This window comes from Caretta caretta, chromosome 1 (genome assembly GCF_965140235.1).
Source record: "Caretta caretta isolate rCarCar2 chromosome 1, rCarCar1.hap1, whole genome shotgun sequence".
NCBI lineage: Eukaryota > Metazoa > Chordata > Testudines > Cheloniidae > Caretta > Caretta caretta.
The window spans coordinates 287860179-287883819 of record NC_134206.1 but is presented as its reverse complement, the minus strand read 5'-3'; the positions used below and the strand labels follow the sequence as shown (position 1 = coordinate 287883819).

The 23641-nt window shown below is 38.7% G+C and overlaps 1 protein-coding gene across 6 annotated transcripts in view; it reads left to right on the top strand.

Moving 5' to 3' along the window:
- The window catches only part of CNOT2 (CCR4-NOT transcription complex subunit 2), a 151681-nt gene that overhangs the window by 43065 nt on the left and 84975 nt on the right, over positions 1-23641 (top strand). Inside the window, exon 2 of one of the 6 annotated variants that reach the window (XM_075124362.1) lies at positions 2859-2931. The exons of the other annotated variants lie outside the window; for them this stretch is intronic. The gene's annotated coding sequence lies outside the window, so the exon portion shown is untranslated. The remainder of the gene's footprint in view (positions 1-2858; positions 2932-23641) is intronic. 6 annotated transcript variants of the gene reach the window in all.

The following is a 23641-nucleotide window of genomic DNA, read 5'->3' as shown; positions in this document are numbered from 1 at the left end:
GTTCTCTCACTCCCTCACCCCCCTCCAAAATCCACACACACAAACTCACTCTCCTGCTGGTAATAGCTCATCCAAAGTGACCACTCTCCCTACAATGTGCATGATAATCAAGGTGGGCCATTTCCAGCACAAATCCAGGTTTTCTCACCCCCCCACCCCCATACACACACAAATTCATGGCTGTTACTCTGAAACCTATAAAGGAAAGTTTCTTCTTTTTCTCTCCAGATTATGATGGCTATAATCTGTAGCATTGTGGTCTGAATCTGTAAAAATAAGTGGGAATGGGGAAGAAATCCTATGGACTTTAACAGCAGTGAAGATAATTCCTGAACAACCAAACTGAGCATTCTCAAAGGTTAACATCTATTCACAGGATTGTAGATTATTTTGGAAGAGGGACACTGTGTTTTAGTGAATATGATAGTTATTGCCTATCTTGGAAAAATTTAGATTTTTAAAGAATTTTTTTTTTTGCTGTTTTGGTTAATTATGTACACCTATTTAAAAAGTGTGGTGAACACTCCCACAAAAAAACCTATGCCAGCTACAGAGGCAACAGTCAGTTAAACCAGGAGATAAATTGGAATGTAACAATGTAATTTATAATTAAATCTTTGATGCAGCCTCAACATTAGCAAAATTGAAGAGCAAATCTGTAATGCGCTTCTTAGTTACAAACAGTGGAACGTTTTGTTCTGAATTTCCTCAAGTAATCCTGTAGTTTTACAATTTTAGTTCCAGTAGGTTTTGGGGTAGTGTATTCTCAATATTTGGATCATAGCTGCAATGGAATCTTTATTGAGGGCATGTCTACACTTACCTCTGGAGCGATCGATCCAGTGGGGGGGAGGTCGATTTACTGCGTCTAGTGAAGACGCGATAAATCGACCTCCAAGCGCTCTCCTCTCAACTCCGGTACTCCACTGGAGCGAGAAGCATAGGCGGAGTCAATGGGGGAGCGCCAGCAGTTGACCCACTGCAGTGAAGACACCGCAGTAAGTAGATCTAAGTGTGTCGACTTCAGCTACGTTATTCACATAGCTGAAGTTGCATAACTTAGATCGATTTTTTCCCTCCTCTCCACCCCCCCAACCCCCCACTGTAGACAGGCCTTAGTGGAATCTCTAGATGTGTTAATTTTTTCTACCTTTATGGAAATATGACCCCAAGTATCTGAAACTGTATACACTTCTTGTTCAAGACTAAAAATTTACGTATGTGGTTTTAGTTTCTTGTGACCATAGGGTGCAGCTAATTATGTGAAAAGTCAAAGTTCAATAAAATTTTTTTTAATTGCGGCTTTGCAGCAATATTTTATACAGATAGAAATCATGTTAAGAAATGTACTAACTCAATTGCTAAATGATATTGCCATCGGGCATGGGTCCAACAATAGTCCAGCTATCCTGGGTCCCACGGGGCAAAGGCCAGACCAACCCCTTGCACTACTTGCTTTAACTGTCTTCATGAGACAAACACCTAGTGTATCTTGCATTCTTATCAAGACTTCATGGTATAATAGTAATACGTTTTTCTTGCACCTTTCAGTCCAAAAGGATCCCAAGTTACAGAATAAATGTATAAGGTTTACTTTAACATCTCTGTGGTGGAAATTATGTAACCCTTCTGAGAACAACCTTTCCTACATACTTGTAGGAGGGAAAGTGAAAAATAACTTTAAGAATTTTGTTATACAGAACAGTTAACCTTTGCTGCTATGGCTACCTCCCAGCTTGGGTAACACCTTAACTGTATGAAAAGTGCCATATACTCTTCCATGCAAAACCTGTGACTTTTACATCTCATCCAGAAGATAGTCCTTCATCAGCACAATGCCCTAGAATACTGTACTGAGTCACAGGTCAGAGTGGATCCTACTATGTCAGTACTGCATCCTGCACCACTTGGGTTTCCCATGGATGTGTCCAATTCAAGTACTGACAAAGTTTCCAAAGAGATTACAATCCAAGAGGGTCCCTTTCCCTCCTAATTTTTCATGCTGTAATTTAAAAAAATTCTTTCTCTATTGGCTTTGATTTTCCTTCCATGATCTCATTCAGTCAAACAAAGCTGATTTGGAGGCCTGCTCCTCTTTCCACTGTCCCCTTGGATCTGGAAGCACAGTTTGACTTCTCCTGCTGTCTTCACTGACTTTTTTCCCCCTGTGTATTATCTCTAAAAACTATTATTATTGATATATGATAAGCCTAGCATTTGCTTGCATTCTGCTCTGTTTGGAATCATGTTATTTCATCAGCTGAGGATGCCAAATTTCCTCTAAGGTGCAGTAGTAGATGGGGGTTGGGGGTGAGTGCCTGCCCTGTAAGGTGCAGTAATAGAGAGGGGCTAGGAGAGAATAGAAGCCTCCCAAAAGAAGACAGTAGAAGCAAAAAATAATACAATGCATTATAAATATAAAATCTATTGTTTTCTTATGGTTTAGTACTAGATTTTATTTCCAGTATGTGTTCTTTCCAGAAAAGTCTGTCTTAGTTTTTCTTTAGGTTCAAGAATATTTACTGGTATTGTCTAAATGATATGTTTTGATGAAGTTTTGACAGGCTTTGTTTCTTACTCTATAAAATGTTAAAGTTTGTACATTTAAGAAATTCTTAGCAAGAATTTAATATACTGTAGTTAATGCTTTTATTGCATTTAGTTCTTTTAGTTTTAAACTACTAATGCTCCCTTTTTCCCACCCAAGAAACTGAACAGTCATGTAAAAATGTGAACTAAGAATGATTTTTTTTATTTTTATTTTTTTTTTGTAAACTTACCAAACAATGAACTGTCTGTCTTGCTCAGGGTCTCAATGTATCCTTACTAATAACTTTATTAATCTACTTCATTTACAGGAAGTGTTCTTCAGTCAAAGTTTGCTTTCTTCAGCAGAGACAAAAATTTAATGGGCAAAAGTACAGTGTTTAGGTAGGTAGATATTTTCCTGGTGTGCTCAAGGTTCTTCTAGGAAGGACTTCCACTGTAATGGAATAGGCTTCAGAATGAAAGATATTGTGCTTTAAAAGTACTGTATGATGGATTCCATAATGAAATGATGAGGAAGGTTTATCCGAAGTGTATTAATGTTGTCAATTAGCTACTCTTCAAATTTACATTTGTTAAATGAGACTATAGAAAGTTCTTCAGAATATTGTGTATGTGATGTTTATTTCCTTGTGTACCCTTTTCACTTGGCAAATATTTTTATTTAATACTTGTACAGAAACGAGACTCTTCTTTTTGACTTTCTAGTATTTAAAATCTAGAATGTGAATTTCCTAATAAGTTATGACAGGACTAGACTTCCTTGATTTATCTGATATTTTTCTACATTTAGGGTAGCTGAATGTAATGGGCTTCATTTAAATAACAAAAGGTTTCTTTTCCAGTTTGTAATTGTCTCTGTAATACTCTTTATTGCTAATAATAATTTCTGTTAAGAAACCACCAGTCTGGTTATGAACAGCAGTATGCACAGAAAATAGATAAGCCTTACATTCCTTTTTAAAGATGTTTTCTTTACCCTCTTCCAAAACAAACTCAAAATGTGAACTGAAGCTTTTTCAAATTAATATTGTCGAGTTTGCAAATATTTTATTGGATTCCTTTGCATTTCTTCAGATCAAACAAATCTTACAGGTTAGTAATAGTTCCTGAAAAGCGTGTTCATTTAATGCTCATTAAGAAAGGAAAGAAAGAAAAAGAGACATGTTTCTTTATAATTATGTAGGGTATTTCTTAAGTGGCATTACATTTAATTCAAATAAAAAGCCTTAGGGCTCTACTGTTAAAAGTTTCAGAGTAACAGCCGTGTTAGTCTGTATTCGCAAAAAGAAAAGGAGTACTTGTGGCACCTTAGAGACTAACCAGTTTATTTGAGCATCCGATAAAGTGAGCTGTAGCTCACGAAAGCTTATGCTCAAATAAATTGGTTAGTCTCTAAGGTGCCACAAGTACTCCTTTTCTTTTTACTGTTAAAAGTGGAAAGTTTATTTTGTGAAATGTATGTTTATTTTATACAGTGTTTTCAAAACATTGCAGAGTTTAATACCACTGTTTTTACACTATGTATCTAATGTAGTAATACAATTCAGCATAAATCAGATTGTAGCATGACCTAAAGGGAGGAACTCTATTAAATAAAAAATGAGCTGGTGCTTGCAAATAGAAATGTAAAAAATAGCAGTGTAAAACAACATTTTTAAATAATATTTGAATGTAGGAACCTCAATAGATAACCCCACACAATGAACAGGATTTCATAGAGGAGCCTACAGAAAAGTAAAATGTCAAAGGGTAGGAGAAAATGATCATGTTCATCAAAAGCTGTTAAAACAAATTGAACATGGAAATAGCAGAGATGGTGATAAGAACAAGTCAGAACATGTCTTAACTGAATAAGAATCTTAAACAAGACTGCTATATATAAGAGCTTCCAAATATCAGGAATAACTTGCCTGTTGTAATTTTTTGTTTTACTTCACACTTTTTAATGAATATTTTCTTAGTTTTAATTGTTGAACAGTTTCAGAAAGTGCTAAAAATTATTTTTCTTTGACTTGCTATCAATACTGTGATGTAGCCTATTGTGCTTAAGTTTCAGAGTAACAGCCGTGTTAGTCTGTATTCGCAAAAAGAAAAGGAGTACTTGTGGCACCTTAGAGACTAACCAGTTTATTTGAGCATCCGATGAAGTGAGCTGTAGCTCACTAAAGCTTATGCTCAAATAAATTGGTTAGTCTCTAAGGTGCCATAAGTACTCCTTTTCTTTGTGCTTAAGTTGTAGCTATTAAAATATGAAGGTGAATCTTTCTCTTGTATACTCCTATTTTTCTAGTCCTTGTTATGGGGATTTCTAGTACCCTGATGGGAGAATGTCAGGCATGGGGTGGTCAGCCTCTATGTAGTTTACCAAAAAAATTCTGCCTCTAAAAGTAGTGTCTTAACTGATGTTTTCCTCAAAGCAAAACTGGACAATACACCTTATTTCCCACCGAGAGACTAATTCTCATGAACACTTTGCTTTTTGTACTTTAATGAACTGTCTGTTTCTGAGGCATTGTAGGCTTACCTTCAGTCCCCAACACAGTGCATAAAAGAAGTTGAAGGCCAGCATGGCATTTCCATTTGTCTCTTCTGCTCTCAGTTAGCTATCTTTCAAAACACAACAGTGAATGAATATGTGCTGCTGCCAGCAAATTCAGCAGTAGCCAGCTGCAATCCCTAGAAGCTGTGGCACAGTCCAGTGTTCATAGTCTGAAGACAAGACCCATGCTGAGTTAAGGACTGTGACCAGAGGCAGATTGCTATTTTTGCTGATGTACTGATTTAATCTGAACCAGGCAATAGGAACAGCTATGTGAGTCAGAAGCTCTGCACACTTTTTGGGAAGAAAAGCCCTTTAAAACAGTAAGGTCAGAATTTGTGAGGTGGCATGATATTAAAGGCTGGCCAGGACAGCAAAAAAGACAGAAAGGAGGTAGGAGGAATAAGGGGAAAGCATTGCTCAGGACCCAGCCATGGAGAGGGTGAGACTGTCTAAGTTCCTTTCCTCATCTGGTTTGGTGAGAACGTTTTATAGGATTAGGAAAAATAAAGCCCAGTGGTGTAAGTGTAAATCTGTCCATCTTTGGTGGTGATAGTGGCAACCAGAGTATCAATGCTGGTTGATGCAATGAAGATGCTGCTGCCCAAAGTTTCCTGCCACTCTTCCACCCACCAATAGATAAGTGCTCTCCAGAAAAAAATGTCCAAAAGGGGTGGCAACCTTGTGACATCAATAGTGCCCCAATCAAACTTCTAATAATGCATACACCAGAGGTCCCCAATGCTGTGCCCGCGGGTGCCATGGCACCCGCAGGGGCATTTTTGTGCACCCACAGGACACCCTGCCACTGAAATGCCACCGAGAACTGTTGCCATTTCTCGGCGGCAAGGCTTCTTGCCGCGGCGGCATTTTGGCGGCGGGGTGTCTGGCGCCCGGCACAGTCTTCTCGGAATAGCAATATGCTATTCCCACAAGAAAGGTTGGGAACAACTGGCATACACAGTCACATCTTCTCATTTTAAGATTCTGCGTTGTTGCTATAACAAATACGTCATCTCCCCAGAACCCTTGAAAATGCCTAATCAACAATTCTTTCAGTCCAAACAAATATTGCCCATCATTTCTTTAACTATCACCTCTCCTCAATTCTACCTAATCTGTTCATGAATTAAAATTCCCTTAATTCTACCTCTTTCCTCCTCTTCCCCCCTCCCTGCCCCATTTTGGACAATTTAAGATTTTGACACAATGCAGAGACGTACTGGGTCAGATTCTAGTTTTCCTGCTTTTGTGAACTGGTACAGGAACAATAAGAATTCTGGATCTTTGGGTGGTGGAGGAAAGAGGAAAATCTTCATAGAAGATTAGGGTTGGAAGAAACCTCAGGAGGTCATCTAGTCCAACCCCCGGCTCAAAGCAGGACCAACCTCAACTAAATCATCCCAGCCAGGGCTTTGTGAAGCCAGGCCTTAAAAACCTCTAAGGATAGAGATTCCACCACCTCCATAGGTAACCCATTCCAGTGCTTCACCACCCTCCTAGTGAAATAGTTTTTCCTGATATCCAGCCTAGACCTTCCCCATTGCAACTTGAGACCATTGCTCCTTGTTCTGTCATCTACCATCACTGAGAACAGCCTAGCTTCATCCTCTTTGGAACCCCCCTTCAGGTAGTTGAAGGCTACTATCAAATCCCCCCTCACTCTTCTCTTCTGCAGACTAAATAATCCCAGTTCCCTCAGCCTCTCCTCATAAATTATGTGCCCCAGCCCCCTAATAATTTGGTCACCTGATATATACTCTCTGTGGATGCAAAGTGGGCTATGTATTCCAGATTTCTCAAAGATAATGGACTACTTGAGCACATACTGATAAATGAGGGAAATCTAATACTCAAAAACTTGGCAAGCTTAAAGGATGGAAGTGCTGGCTGTCATCAGCATATGTAAATTGGCAAAATAGTAACAGAGCTGGCAGCCTTCTCCAAGATGGTTTTGTTTTAAATTGGGGAAAAAATAACTATCAATATGTGCTTCTTGAAACTGGAACAAAGAATATATATACTTGGCAGAAGGAAGACTCCATTTGCAAGTGGTCAGAACCTTATGTATTCACAACAGACCTATTCACAGGAGATGAAAACTACAGAATAAAATCAAACTGCCCATATTCTACTCTTAGAATAGAGTACTGCAGCAGGCTGGACTTAAATTTTACAGCAGGATTCCTGATTTCTGTTACATGTCCACCTAATGCAACAATCTGGTGTGGCAGACTGGAAATTCTGTGGCAGCTACATCTAAATTTTTTTTAAACCTGAGGTTTTAAAGGGTTAAAAATGAAAATGATTGATTTAGCTATTTTGTTTTGATATTAAATTCGGTTTAATATAATTTTGGCCCATACATTCAGATTTGTATGTTCACAAATTTTTGTAATCATAAATATCTAAGTGCAGCAAGTAGTTAGACAAGGTAAGTAAGGAAATATCTTTTATTAGAGCAATTGCTGTTGATGAAAGGGACAAGTTGATCCAATAAAAATATTTTTTCTCCTCTAACTTGTCTCTCTCATATGCTGGGACCAACACAACTACAATAACGTTGCAGTCAAAGAAGTTGTCGGGAGGAAGCTGGAGGTTTTGGTGTCTGGGTAGGGGACCTATGGGGCCTTTCTGGGTATATGGGAGGATATTATTGGATAAACAAAGCTGAATGTTTCTTCAAAAATTACCAGGAGTGAAACAGTTAATGTTGAAATTTTAAAGATAACTTGGTACCTGATTGAAAAGAATGAGGATAATGATGATCACGTTGTTAGAACTAAAGCTTAGATTCTCATCACTTCCTATCTTTTCCCTAAGTAGAAGAAGTTAGAAGGTAAGGAGGAAAAGACCAATATCTGTGATACTTGTTTCTTCTTGTTAGCTACAGAGGTGGTGTTTCAGGTCTTCTAAATCAAGGATTCTCAAGTTGTTTGAAACCTGCTCATTTTCCCCCCCTCTTCTCATGGCTAGTCCTAGAATGCCTTATGTTGTTGCAGCCCCGAATCCCAAAATGCTGCACTGTTAAGTTCATGTGCTATATATGGCCAGTAGAGACATCAATGGTTTGAATTCTAGCTTCGAAGACCAGAAGGGACCATGTAACCATCTAGTCGGAGCTTCATCACAGGCCATAGAACTTCCATAAAGGCCATAGAATGTAAATTTGATATTTTTTTTAAATGTGAAAAGTGTCCTTTTAAAAAAATTATTGAACTATGATTTTCCCAGTCAGTCTAATTGCTGCAGCTGTTTACAGTTGTGACATTATTTTCTCACCGAGGCTCTGTCTATGCATTTATAATTCATTGATCACTGCAATTCTAGGAATGCTTTTAAAATGAAAACTTGGTCTACAATAAGTATCGTGATCATAGAATCATAGAATATAAGGGTTGGAAGGGACCCCAGAAGGTCATCTAGTCCAACCCCCTGCTCGAAGCAGGACCAAATCCCAGTTAAATCATCCCAGCCAGGGCTTTGTCAAGCCTGACCTTAAAAACCTCTAAGGAAGGAGATTCTACCACCTCCCTAGGTAACGCATTCCAGTGTTTCACCACCCTCTTAGTGAAAAAGTTTTTCCTAATATCCAACCTAAACCTCCCCCACTGCAACTTGAGACCATTACTCCTCGTTCTGTCATCTGCTACCATTGAGAACAGTCTAGAGCCATCCTCTTTGGAACCCCCTTTCAGGTAGTTGAAAGCAGCTATCAAATCCCCCCTCATTCTTCTCTTCTGCAGGCTAAACAATCCCAGCTCCCTCAGCCTCTCCTCATAACTCATGTGTTCCAGCCCCCTAATCATTTTTGTTGCCCTTCGCTGGACTCTCTCCAATTTATCCACATCCTTCTTGAAGTGTGGGGCCCAAAACTGGACACAGTACTCCAGATGAGGCCTCGCCAATGTCGAATAGAGGGGAACGATCACGTCCCTCGATCTGCTCGCTGTGCCCCTACTTATACATCCCAAAATGCCATTGGCCTTCTTGGCAACAAGGGCACACTGCTGACTCATGTCCAGCTTCTCGTCCACTGTCACCCCTAGGTCCTTTTCCGCAGAACTGCTGCCTAGCCAGCAGTGATGCCAGAAAATAACCTTGGGACCCAGGTTGTGGACTTTAACCGAAAGATTGAGAATCACTGTGTAGACCTCACAGAGCTTCTTGATCTCTTTTGTTGCTAAGACCAAAACCAATCAGTTAGCATCCAGTACTATAATCCATGTGTTAGATACCTGAACATGATAGCATGAAAACTGAGTGCCAACAGTTGTTAGAGGCTGCTCATTGTGAGTATAAATACCAGTCACAATTCTGTCATATTATTCATTTATTTACTGTTCATAATTAAATCTAGATATAGAAAGTCAAATAGTGGATCCTTCCAGATAAACAATCCCAGCAGAGTTTCTTGCTTTATCCTGATCTCTGTTGTATCTGAAGTTTCCTGTCTGAAACCTTAGTAAGCATTCCTCTTAAGCTTATTGAGTCGTGGTTATTTTAACCTCAATGGGGTAAGATTCCTTTTGCAGCAAGTCCTCAAACGTTTTTCTAGACTTCTCCATAGAGTTTTTATCCACAAGCTCTGAGAAGAATTTACTTACATTCTAATCTCTAATATTACATGACTCCTGCTGCAGTCTTCAATTATATCCCAGTATTTTAGTACTTTTGTAGTTGTGGTTCACTGTCACTTATTATGTAAATTGGGGACTGAAGGCATTCAAATATGACATTTCAACCCATCATTAAAGCTGTTTTCTACCAACCATCCATTGTATTTCTATTTTCTCATTTCAGAATCTATCACATTTTCACTTTGAGAGAAAGGTTACATTAATGAGGATTCTTAACTAAAGAAAAGTCAAACAGATTTATCTAGATAAGGTGGTCCACAAAGCATCCCTAGACCCTGCCCAGTTTAGAACATGAACTCAATTCTAAATAGGTCAATAATATGTAAGTAAAATAAACTAAGTAGGTTGACTTGCTGTGCTTGATAAAACCCTAAATCTCTGATTTTTGTATTGTGGGGCCATGCCATCCTTCTTGCACCCTTAAAAATGTTTTCCAGGATTGATTAATCTGTAGGCCTGCTCTCCCTCAATCCAAATGAATACTCTTAGAGACAGCACTCATTACCCTTTCTTCATTTAATCAATGGGGCAGTCTACATCCTGTGACAGACTTTTCTATCTCTGTGGCAGAACTCACCCGAAAATGCTGAGATTGTGTACCTTCTGTCCCCAGACAGTTCTGTTATTTGGCAATTCTGAATTTTTCATATTGTAAAACTTAATTTTGGTGCCTCAAATCCAGCAATTTGGACTACACTGCTTTCTGTATTGAATGTGTAGATAGTATCTCTCCCCCCCCCCTTTTTTTTTTTAAATATAACTGAAAAACATGGGGATATGGGTGAATTTCCAGACATGGGTTTGGATATCTTGTTTTTCTTTGGATGTATGCAAGCAAGAAGGATTTGTAATGTATAACATAATCGCTTGACAGTTTTTGTTACTTTTAAAATATTTCTTCATTTTTTTTGCATGCATTCCATGCAGTGGTTAACAAAGCACTAGAAACATCAAGATACAATTTTGAATATGTTTAGATTTTGCAATTAACTTCTAAATACTGTGGCGTGTTCCTGCATAGAATGTTTGCATGTGCATCATATGACAGGGCACTGTGTTTTGCCATATATCAATAAATTTTCTATTAAATAGGTTTTTGTTGTTGGCAAGAAAGCGTAAATGGCAGATATATATTAATTTTACAGTTCAGTCAGAAACTTATTGCACTGTAGAGAGGTAAAAACTATTTTAAAACCTTATTATAGTTAAGCAAAGAATTCAAGCACAGTATATACGCAGTGTCTTCAGCATTTTGTAAATGTTTTTGATGATTTAATTTCTCATTGGAAAGCTATGTATTATACATAGTTTGAGAAACTGAATTGCATCATGTAGATATTTTCTAAAATTGTCAGGTTTTTAATATTGTATACATACACCAAAGAAGGTGATAGAAGTATTGATAAATTGCAGAGCCCTGTGAAATACTTTTTACTGTGCATCTTTCAGCAGCTTATCTGTCCCTCTGCTCACTATAAGGGCTTGTCTACACATGAAAGTGAATTTAGATTAAGGGAGGGAGCAGATTTAAAGTGTAATAGTTGTTATTCCTGAATAACTAGACAAATTGGAGGATTGGGCCAAAAGAAATCTGATGAGGTTCAACAAGAATAAGTGCAGGGTCCTGCACTTAGGACGGAAGAATCCAATGCACCGCTACAGGCTGTGACCCGAATGGCTAGGCAGCAGTTCTGCGGAAAAGGGCCTAGGGGTGACAGTGGACGAGAAGCTGGATATGAGTCAACAGTGTGCCCTTGTTGCCAAGAAGGCCAATGGCATTTTGGGATGTATAAGTAGGGGCAGAGCCAGCAGATCAAGGGATGTGATCGTTCCCCTCTATTCGACATTGGTGAGACCTCATTTGGAGTACTGTGTCCAGTTTTGAGCCCCACACTGCAAGAAGGATGTGGAAAAATTGGAGAGAGTCCAGCGAAGGGCAACAAAAATGATTAGGGGTCTGGAACACGTGGCTTATGAGGAGAGGCTGAGGGAACTGGGATTGTTTAGTCTGCAGAAGAGAAGAATGAGGGGAGATTTGATAGCTGCTTTCAACTACCTGAAAGGGGGTTCCAGAGAAGATGGTTCTAGACTATTCTCAGTGGTAGAAGAGGACAGGACAAGGAGTAATGGTCTCAAGTTGCAGTGGGGGAGGTTTAGGTTGGATATTAGGAAAAGCTTTTTCAGTAGGAGGGTGGTAAAACACTGGAATGCGTTACCTAGGGAGGTGGTAGAATCTCCTTCCTTAGAAGTTTTTAAGGTGAGGCTTGACAAAGCCGTGGCTGGGATGATTTAATTGGGGATTGGTCCTGCTTTGAGTAGGGGGTTGGACTAGATGACCTCCTGAGGTCCCTTCCAACCCTGATATTCTATGATTCTATGATTAACTGCATGTCCAGATGCTCTTCTTCTGGAATAAGTGTGTCCACACTTGAAGATACTGAAAAATCACTATTTTAGAATAGCTATTCTGGAATAACACCATGTGTAGCCAAGTCCTAATACAGCTCCCCTGAGTCTTACTTTAGAATTCTGAAAATGTGCCAGAGAAATTTTTCTTCGTCTTTCCAAAAATATATTTCCTTAGGCAGGATTTACTGCTGGAGCTACTGCTTTTCTTTATCCCAAAATGTCACAACTTTGAAGAATGATATCTCATGGTCTTGCAGGATGAGAAACAGGTGCACTGTATCATTAGGAAGGGGAGTTTTTCCAGCACTTATTTCTAGCCCCAGAAAGACCTGAGAGAGAGCCCTGCAAATCTGCAGATATCCACGGACCATATTTGTAGATAGGATGCAGATACAAATTTTGCCTTACTGCAGGGCTCTGAGAGAATCTGACTTTAAGGGGTGGAGTGACTTAAATTTAATTTGCTTGATTTTTTTAAAATCACTGATATAAATCAGGTTGACACTTTATAAAATTAATTTGAACAACTGCACTATTGGAACTTTAAAAATGCATTTATAATTTAATTTCTCACACTATTGCTAAGGTGGTGTATTTTAATTTTACAAAACGGCTGTTGGCAAACTAATATTAAAGGCCTTGAGCCTGCAAACTCTAAAGCAGTTTATTCACATGAATAATTCCTTTGACTTTAATGGGACTATTCATGTGCTTTAAAGCACATGCATAAGTATTTAGCATCGGGGTAAAATTGTATTTTTTTTAAAAAAAAAAAATTCTTAGTGGCTTAAAATTATTGTTTGTTCAAAACAAAATTGCTTCAGAGTGAACAATGAAAAGTTATTTAGACTTTTAGTATATTAACAGAGTTTATTGTGAGCTTTTATCATTCGGAGGCCAACGTTTTCAAATACAGGAGCCTAAAGTTAGGTACCTAGATATGGGTCTAGGAGCTTAACTGAGGAATTTTCGAAGCACCTCAGTGATTTAGGAGCAGACATCTTATTCACTTCAGACTGCAAACCCTGATGGGTTGATTTCTTGATTTATGGACATTCAGTACATTGGACAAGAGTGTTGGTTGATAATGTAGCACAGGCTATTTGCCTATCAATGTTGTGTTTGAATTGTGATGTTCTCACATTAAAGATGTTAGTGATGCCCTGACACGGCTTTATTCATTATAGAGGAGAATTTAAGTGTGAAACTTCTTGGTAGAAAATGAAATGTAAAAGTCTTAAATTCAATTAATAATTAGCAAACTAATTTTAAATAGTACAAAACACTCTCATAAGCAATTTAAGACTATATTAAACTAACATTGCTTAAATTTAAATTCCAGTTTATTTTTAAGATCATTTTTATCCACATTGCTTTAGATGTGACCTGTTTAGATGTAGAAAAGCTGTTTTATCTCATCCTTGTTTTATGGCTCCTGCTGAGCCTTGTACAGTTGAAATCAAAACTAAGGCAGCCTCGCTTTACAGGCAGAATGTTACAATAAATAATCCAAGAATATGTTTTATAAAACTCTAAAGCACCCTAAAATATCTCTCCTGTAAAATGTGTAACACTTTTTAGGGGGTGTGTGTGTGTGTGTGTGTTTAAAAAAAAAAAAAGTCAAAGTATAGATGAGCAATATAGCATTGCCAAAATTCCATGTAAATGTAAACCAAATACAATGTATATGTACGTGGGAAAAAAAAGTTGCACATTTTGTGAAGCACTTTCCAAAATGCTATAAAATGTTTAAGCATGTTAGTATTTGTGTTGGCTACATGTAATTACTGCAGGGCTTTAATAATAAAGCTAGATGTGCAATTTTAAGGCTTAGCCAAAGCTGATTGGATCACAGACCCTTTGAAAGTAAGTAATTAGTTTTGAGGTAAATTAATGCAAGTAAAATTTCAGGCTGGGGACTCTTAATGATAGTGGCATAGGAAAGCGGTGATTACTGTTTTGTAGGTATTACACAGTAGCAATGAATTAGTTTAATTTTTTTCAAATGTACAAGAGAGAATGTACAACAAACGCAGGAAGCTCAGTTCTTCCCTTTGCCTACAAGCCATTTATGTATGTCAGGAAGATCTCAGTATTTTTGTAAATCACTAAGAGTCTGCTCCTGAAACTAATTTGGTGTGAGCACAGGGGTCTGCTGACTGGGTCTGCTACAGGATCAGTATACCAACTGGTTTGATCAGGAATATGAAGTGTAAAGGGAAAAACCTTGAACTCAGACTTCTATGCTGATCATTTACTTTTAAGCTATCTTAAATAATTAACTGATTTTTGCTTAAAATTATCGCCATACATGCACTCATGAGAGAGATTTAAGATTCTAGAAATATTCCTGTTATGTTGTTACTAGAAGAAAATAAGGAATTAAAAGTATTTAAAAGGAGATCAAATATGCGCACTTTTTGCCACTAATGCAGACTGTTAGGTGTTCCTCCCTTCTGCCTGGAAAGTGATAGTCAATCATGCTCTTTGCTTTTCTGCAAGCCCCTAGCTCAGTGGTTCCCAAACTGTGAGGAAGATTTGGATGTGGCGGGGCCTGAGCCAGTGGGGACGGGGGGAGGGAGCGCCACCCAGCCCCGCTTTTGTCCTGAGCTCTGCTCCGGCCCTGCCCCCCAGCTACAGCTCTGGTCCCCGATCCCACCCTGGTCTCTGCTCCTGCCAGCCCTGACCAGGGCCCCAGCCTTGGCTGCCCACCACAGCTCTGCTCCTGGCCCTGGCATTGGCCCCAGCCTCGGCCCCTTTATACCATCCGTGTCCCCCCTCCCCCCTTGGGAGCCACAGCCCTGCTCCCAGCCCTGATTCCCAACAGGAGTAAGGGGGAGCATAACATGAAAAATTTGGGGACCACTGCTCTAGCTACTTTCTGTAACGCTCTGGAGAAGCAGTAACCTAGTTCCAGAATTAATATTGCTATTTTAGTAATGAAATCTAAGCAAGTGCAGAAGAAAACTCCAACAAAGACAATTGCTATTAAGGAAGGAAGTGGTGGTGGTGGTGGTTTTATGGCAACACCTTTACAAATCCAATTTTGGATCCTTTTACTTGAACTGAGATTAGATTGGTTTCTGTTCCTATAACTGGTATAAGCATAAACCACATTGGATTCTTTGACTTGTCCAGATAATCTAGCTTGGACAGTATCCCGAGCCAATCAGTTTGGGAACCAGAAGCTTCAAATAATATATTTTGGACTGGTAAAAACACACTTTTTCATCTTTAAATGATCTAAGATTTTTTTAAAAAAAGTTAAAAGTTAAGGTTTCTTATGAACAAGTATATTTTTCCACTAACTATCCTGAACATCACACTTATCCTGACTGGGAAAGAAGTATCTAATGTTTTGGGTTTCCCCCACAGAAGAATCTGCCTTGAATGTTTTAGACACAACAAATCCTGCATCTTGGCAGAGGGTTAGATTAGATTACCTTTGCTTAACTGCAAATATGGCATTGTACGATAGCCTAGAGAGTAATTTTGCTAATTGTGGTGCTGAGGCAATATAACATTGGATAAAGGTTTTATCACAGTTACAACAGCAACACAATGTCCTGGGTCTTTATCTTATCAATGTACATCCTATTTAAGTGTGCGCTTGCAGGCTGTCATAGAGAGTGGTCCAGTATGACAACTCTAAGAGATAATCTCTCTGCAGAATTCAGTAACATGAGGCATTGTGAAAATAGGAATTTATGCATTCTTTTTGTAGCATCACTTTGTCTTTCTGGTAGATCAGGGTGGATAAAAATCAATGATTTTTTTTAAATAGTCTTCCTGACTAGTGATTGAAAATCATGATTTAAATCAATTTGATTGAAATCAAATCCACTGTGCCTGCGGATGCTCAAGGTAAACAAACTGTCTGAGCCCACCAGTGGCTTATCCTGATGGCCTGGGAGCCAAAGTTCGCCAACCCCTGAATTATAGGGTCGGTTTATGAATGGGTCATAAAAATTTTCCATTTTTACATATTCATCGGGGGAGGGGGTCGGCTTATAAACTAACTGGCTTATGATAGAATATATAGGGTACTTATTTTGGATGAAGCAATACAGAATCATCCTTATTCTCAAGAAAAGCGGCACTACCCTAATGTCTTGCAGGATTTGAGACATCCTTACAGTGTTGTATAGAGCCCAAGGTTGCTCAGGTGGAAAAGCCACTATTCTGGTTACTCAGGAATTCTTTTTAGAATTATGATGCTCTGGTTCCCAGCTCCTTCCAGAGTACAAGATTGACTCGCTCACTCTGGGCTATACTACTAAGTGGGTAGGTGTTTCTGCATTCTTGAAAGCAGTCTCCTAAATTAGACCAAGCTAAATCCTCAGTTGCTCCTTTAGTCTCATCCTGGTTCTTAGGAAGCTTTGTGAATTTTTGCCTTTTAATTTTTTGTTTAGAATTCTGTTCCACAAGGAACTTTCCTAGTAGCTATTTCTTTTCCCAGACAAGTGACTGAACTGCAGGGGTTTTCACATTTGATGCATATTTACTTTTCCACTAAGACTTGTCTGTGCTGCCTTCATGTCCATCCCCCCAACACTTTATCTACACTGAGAAATGAGACTTTTCAAATTTCTGTGACACCTTAAAGTTGAAAGGGAGCTTGTCACGGTCTCTAAGTATGCAATGAACTCTCTGTCTGCACAGAACAGATAAATACAGAACTCAAAAGTTGCATGTTTTATTACTACGGTTTGACAGAATCGGCCAAATCCCGAGGCATTTTGACTTGCACTAGTAATGTGCAAACACCTTTTTACATTACGGTGGTATATGAAGTTACAGAAATTTTATGCCATGGAAAGAAAATTGCTCACTATGAAGTTTGTGGGCTCATTTTGGACTGAGATATGAGAAACCTCAGAGCAGTATCACAAATTGTTCACCTGGTGATCTGTTAATGCTTTCCAGCCACTGGGCATTGCAACATTGGCCTGGAGACATTGGCAAGAGAGTGCATTATGATGATTCATTAAACCAGTGCATATCTTTATAAGGAAAATAGGTAGTTGAATTCATGCCCTATTCATCATTCAACACTTTTTTCCCTTTCCTATCTTAGCAGCTGTCTCTGTAGCCTCTTTTTCCCCTACTCCATACCACATATAGAGAGAGAGCAACAACTAGTCAGAAACCCAGTCTGTATTACTTGCTACTCAGTTACAGAATAACACATTTCCTATGTGTTAAGTATTTTCTGGGCTTTGGTTATAGATATCAGTATAAATGCTCTCCCAGGTATGTATTGTAGGATGCAGGGTCCTGTTGAATTTGTAGGATTAACAGCTGTAAGCTAACAGATATTTTTTCAGATGTGGAAAGGGCACTACTGGAAGCTATTGTGAGTAGGAGGAAGTGATACATGAAGTTTTGAGCTGTGATTAGCTTCAGTCTACATTTAATGACTGATGGATTGCTTCTCCTATTACACTGGTGTAATGAGGTTACAGAAAATTCACTGGTGGTAGACTTGTTTTTCAGTTATGGTAACAGTGAGTTTAATCTCTGGAATGCAAAACTCTGGCTAACACTTTGCAGTTTGTCTCAGAGTTGTTCATTCTGTAGGTGAAGGTAAAGTCTTGTTTAGATCAGTGTAGTGCTGCCAGAAATATTAATGAGACAAACACTTAAACGGCAATACAATCCAGATTTACTTTTTTTCCTGAAACGAAAATCTTATGTAAGTAGCTTTCTTGTTCCAAGACTTGTCAGAGTTCATGTGGCTGGAAACAGACTATTTAAAGCAAAAAGAAAAGGAGTACTTGTGGCACCTTGGAGACTAACAAATTTATTTGAGCATAAGCTTTCATGAGCTACAGCTCACTTCATCGGATGCATGCAGTGGAAAATACAGTGGGGAGATTTATATACACAGAGAACATGAAACAATGGGTGTTACCTTACACACACTAACAAGAGTGATCAGGTAAGGTGAGCTATTACCACACCACACGATCCATTGTCTACAGCCAAGCTCTACGATACAACCGCATTTGCTCCAACCCCTCAGACAGACACCCACAAGATCTCTATCAAGCATTCTTACAACTACAATACCCACCTGCTGAAGTGAAGAAACAAATTGACAGAGCCAGAAGTCACCTACCACAGGACAGGCCCAACAAAGAAAATAACAGAACGCCACTAGCCATCGCCTTCAGCCCCCAACTAAAACATAATAATAATGATCATAATTCTAAAAAAAATTCCTGAGTAACCAGAATAGTGGCTTTCCCACCTGAGCAACCTTGGGCTCTATACAACACTGTAAGGATGTCTCAAATCCTGCAAGATATTAGGGTAGTGCCGCTTTTCTTGAGAATAAGGATGATTCTGTATTGCTTCATCCAAAATAAGTACCCTATATACTCTATCATAAGCCAGTTAGTTTATAAGCCGACCCCCTCCCCCGATGAATATGTAAAAATGGAAAATTTTTATGACCCATTCATAAACCGACCCTATAATTCAGGGGTTGGCGAACTTTGGCTCCAACGCATCATCAAGGATCTACAACCTATCCTGAACCTAAACCTATCACAACCTAAACCTATCACATCAGCCACACTATGAGAGACTCCTTCACCTGCACATCTACCAATGCGATATATGCCATCATGTGCGAGCAATGCCCCTCTGCCATGTACATTGGTCAAACTGGATAGTCTCTATGTAAAAGAATAAATGGACACAAATCAGACGTCAAGAATTATAACATTCAAAAACCAGTCGGAGAACACTTCAATCTCCCTGGTCACTCAATTACAGACCTAAAAGTGGCAATTCTTCAACAAAAAAACTTCAAAAACAGACTCCAATGAGAGACTGCTGAATTGGAATTCATTTGCAAACTGGATACAATTAACTTAGGCTTGAATGAAGACTGGGAGTGGATGTGTCATTACACAAAGTAAAACTATTTTCCCATGTTTATCTCCCCCCCGCTGTTCCTTAGACGTTCTTGTCAACTGCTCGAAATGGCCCACCTTGATTATCACTATGAAAGGTCCTCCTCCCTCCCCCCCCCCCGGCTCTCCTGCTGGTAATAGCTCACCTTACCTGATCACTCTTGTTACAGTGTGTATGGTAACACCCATTGTTTCATGTTCTCTGTGTATATAAATCTCCCCACTGTATTTTCCACTGCATGCATCCAATGAAGTGAGCTGTAGCTCACGAAAGCTTATGCTCAAATAAATTTGTTAGTCTCTAAGGTGCCACAAGTCTTCCTTTTCTTTTTGCGGATACAGACTAACACGGCTGCTACTCTGAAACCTATTTAAAGCAATAAATTATTCCTGATTTATGAAGAATTTATTGTCCTATACAGTTTTTTGTAAGAAAAGACTACCTTGTATCCGAACATTATAATATAGAGTTGTATTTAATTATATATAACAGCCTATATTAAAAAAAAATACAAATTTCTCATCTTGCTGCTTTGTTGAAAAATATGTGGACAATTACACCATTACAAACAAAAATTCATAGGCATATCTCAGTTCAACTTTGAGAATTGCACCTTTTCTACTTTGTGTGCAAACAAATTGTTTTTTATTTTTATTATCTTTGATGCTATTTCATGGTCAACAGATAATGTTTCATTTTCCCATCAGAGTTCTTTTTTTTATTTATATTTTTTTCTTTCATTAGTTCTCTGTCTAATTCTATAGACTTGACAGAATTCAGTTTTTATTTTTTTATCATTTTGCTGGATGGTAGTTGATTAAAACCAGAAAAGATGTTTAAAAATAAATTTCAATTTTCACCACTGTAAGAAATTATGGAGGGGTCAGACAATTTATTTAATTCAAAAAGTTCATGATTTATAACAGTTAAAACACACATGTCAACATCGTATGTCAAAATGCACAAAATAAATATCCTTAAATAAAATTAAGTTCTCAAGCAGAATTTTTCTTTTTACCCATCTGTAAACTTTGATTATGATAGATGGAAATATTTTTCATCAGTTTGTGTATGTATGGTGAAATCAATGTTTACCAATAAAATTCTGATCCTTCCAACCCTAACTATATGATTTCTCTTTGCAGTTTGGTTTTTAGTCAAAAAGCAAAAACTTGCATTTCAACAGAAACGTTAATAAGAGAGACGACAAAAAATAAAACTAGAATCTCTTGAAAATTTTTTTTAAACTCTCTGTTAATTATATTTAGCATTCTTTGTGTGCATTTTTCAGAGAAAACCGTTTTTCTAACACACTAACTGTACAAAGTGAAACTTTCAGTCAGATTACTCTAAGCCATACATGTGAGAATAATTCATTACTAGAATAATTTTAAATATTAAAAATTAGCACTATGTTTCTGAGGAACTGTTAAACAACTTAAGTACAATGCAAAAATACCAGGCAATTAGAAAAAAATATATTGGATATTTTTAAATATTTTTAATGGATTGATGTCTTCTTTTAAAGTACATCCAATAGTACCTGTGCATATATAATATATAACATATATGAAAAGTCGTGGCATGTTATGTCTTCTCCTTCCCTCTCTTTGTCTATCTCCTTACCCCCCAAAGCATCACAAAACTAAAATGAACATCCCACACTCTTCTGGGAAAAGCCAAGGAATGGAAACAGGCCTGGCACTGTTCCCTAAAAGTTGTCAAACTCTGTCAGACCAGTGAACGCAGCAAATTCCAGGATTGATCCTCACTAAGTGTGCCCTGGCTGATCTCATCTATCTTAGTGATGCCTGGAAGACAGGTAGTCTCCCATTAAGTTGGGACCCAAGCCACATAGGACTTTTATAGATTAGTCAAACCTCTTACTTTCTTCTTTCTGGATACAATTTAATAGGAAGCCATTGCAGTGGTTGTCTAAGAACTTGTGCAATCCGCACAAGGGCAGGGATGGTGTTCCTAGCCTCTGTTTGCCAGAAGCTGGGAATGGGTGACGGGATGGATCACTTGATGATTACCTGTTCTGTTCATTCCCCCTGGGGCACCTGGCATTGGCCACTATTGGAAGACAGGATACTGGGCTAGATGGACCTTTGGTCTGACCCATTATGGCTGTTCTTATGCTTCCTGTGACTAATGCTGTCAAATAAACAGCCAGTTGTATTCTGTACTCAAAGTGGTCTTGAAGGGGTAACCCCCTTTAGAGCCAACTTAGAAAGCACAAAGGCATGAATTAGTTTGGCAAGGTCCTGTTCTGGGAGAAATGGTTTATTCCCTTATCCAGATGTAAATAAAAAATTATGCCTTGGGACTCCAATGCCAGGTGACTGAGAACTAATTGGCAATGAAAAGAACTGTAATTTAAATTTCTCAAGCAGAGGACAGTTCTCCTAATTGTGGGCAATCATAAATAGCAGGAGCAGGAATTAGTCCTGCAATATTCTCAGGTACCTTTCTGCTAGTTCACTAGCATCTCTGGTTTATAGTAGACCAGGTTGTAAACAGTATATGCAATGATAGTGAAGGAGAATGTCTGTAGCCTAATAGGGACAGAACTGGCATACTCTCCTTAATGAAAGGGTTAACAAAACATCCATTATACAGCACTGTATAAGGGTTGGCATATTACAGAAATACATATCCCCAGTTCTAGAGTTTTAAGATAAGTCAGTCAAGACAAATAGATTTTTGTCAACAGTTGAGATAATAGGAATAAAGGAATTGTTGACAAGGTAGGAAAAATTGCTTGAAGTGTGATTTTTAAAGTAGGGACTTCGGAGAAAGAGAGCCAGAAGGTGCTTGGTATTGATGAAAACAGAGAAATTTGTTCTAGCCATTGGGGCAGCATGGTAGAAGGGGGCGGAGACAGGGAATGGCAAAAGAATTGAGAAGAGTGCCTTCCTCCAGTACATACCAAATGCAGCTTGCTCACTGAAGTGACCATGTCACCTCCCTCCCGTTTTGATTCCCTCAATTGAATCCCTCTCCTCTACCACATGTGAATTTAATAACATTTCTGCCCCTGCCAATAAGGCTCCTAGATTTTCTTTTCCTGCTCATCGACTCATCTCTTAGCATTGTCCTCTACTCTGTCAAAATTGCCATCTTCTGGCTTTCTTCCATGTTGGCCCTGTGCATGAGCTGTTCTTCAAGACCACTGCCGATTTCCTTATTCAGATCCCTCCTCAAGTCAAATTTCTACTGACACACCTACAGGAACCTACACAACTAATAATGGATAGGTGTAGGGACAGTTGGACACAGTTGATACATATAATAAAAATGTAAAAATCACATGAAAAGAATGAGATGTGTAGCAGTTGTCATTTTGACCATTTTGTATAGTGTATTCCATATTTGTTTTTTGGGGTTTTTTTAGGCTAATTTTAATTGAACTGAAGTATACCAATTATGACTTTTATACTGTGTTCAAGTGTACTCTTTTATGCATCTTAACACAGTTGGCTAGCAGGTGTTCTGACTAGCAGTCCATACTCAAACTTAAAACTAATGATTTGTGGATTTATACATACATTTGTATGTATAGTTTGCTGCTCTCTAGCATTTAAAATAGACCTTCTCCCAAATATATAAATTATTCCATCCCCTTTAATTAATCTTAGTAGGGCTTTTGACTCAGAAGATAGCTATTAACTGTTTAATGTCAATTCTTCCCACTAGTTAATGACATACCAGTTACAGTGAGCAATGTTTAAAAAGAGAACAAATATTGTATCACTTTTTTTAAAATATATTTAGAATTTATAGTGAAATGGGTTATTTATAAGCTCCTCTAAGGGACTCAATAGCATAATATATGAGCACCTCAGAAAGCTTCAGTGTAGTAATCACAATACCTTTATGATATCAGGAACTATGATCCCTACTTTACAAATGGGGATCTGGAGCAAAGAGATTACTGACTTTCCCCACAGTCACCGAGGAAGTCTGTAGTAATTCTAGGAGTATAACCAGGATCTCTTACATTTGTCTGGTGCCTTGACCACAAAACTATCCTCCTTTCTAGCAGGAAGTTGAAGACAAACGTGGGGCTAGTTTCTGGTCTGATATGTTGATGAGGAAGTAGTTCAGCATAATATTGGGGTCTCCCACATCCCAGACAAGTTCTCGAACTTTCTTTTTCCTTTATGACGCTTTTCCTGGTGAGGGTGGCGGTGGCAGCGGCAGCATGGAGAGTAGGGAGGACCAGTCCTCCTTTTCTTCCGCAACAGGCTCCATCTCCTCCTGGGGGATTCCCCAGCGTTTATAAAATCCCTCCAGTGTATCCTGGGTTGGCCTTCGGGCCTCCGCCCAGTGGGATATGCATGGTAGAGTTCTGACGGAAGCCTCCCAGTGGGCATCCTTATCTGGTGCCGGAACCATCTCAACTGGCTCCTCTCGATCTGGAGGAGTAACGGCTCTACTCCAAGGCCCTCCCAAATAGCCAAGCTCCTCACCGTAACCACTGAACCAAAAGTTATAAGGTGGCTGCCACTGCCGCCACCACCTCTGTCGCCGCCACCACCTCTGTCGCCGCCACCACCATCATCATTTTGCATGG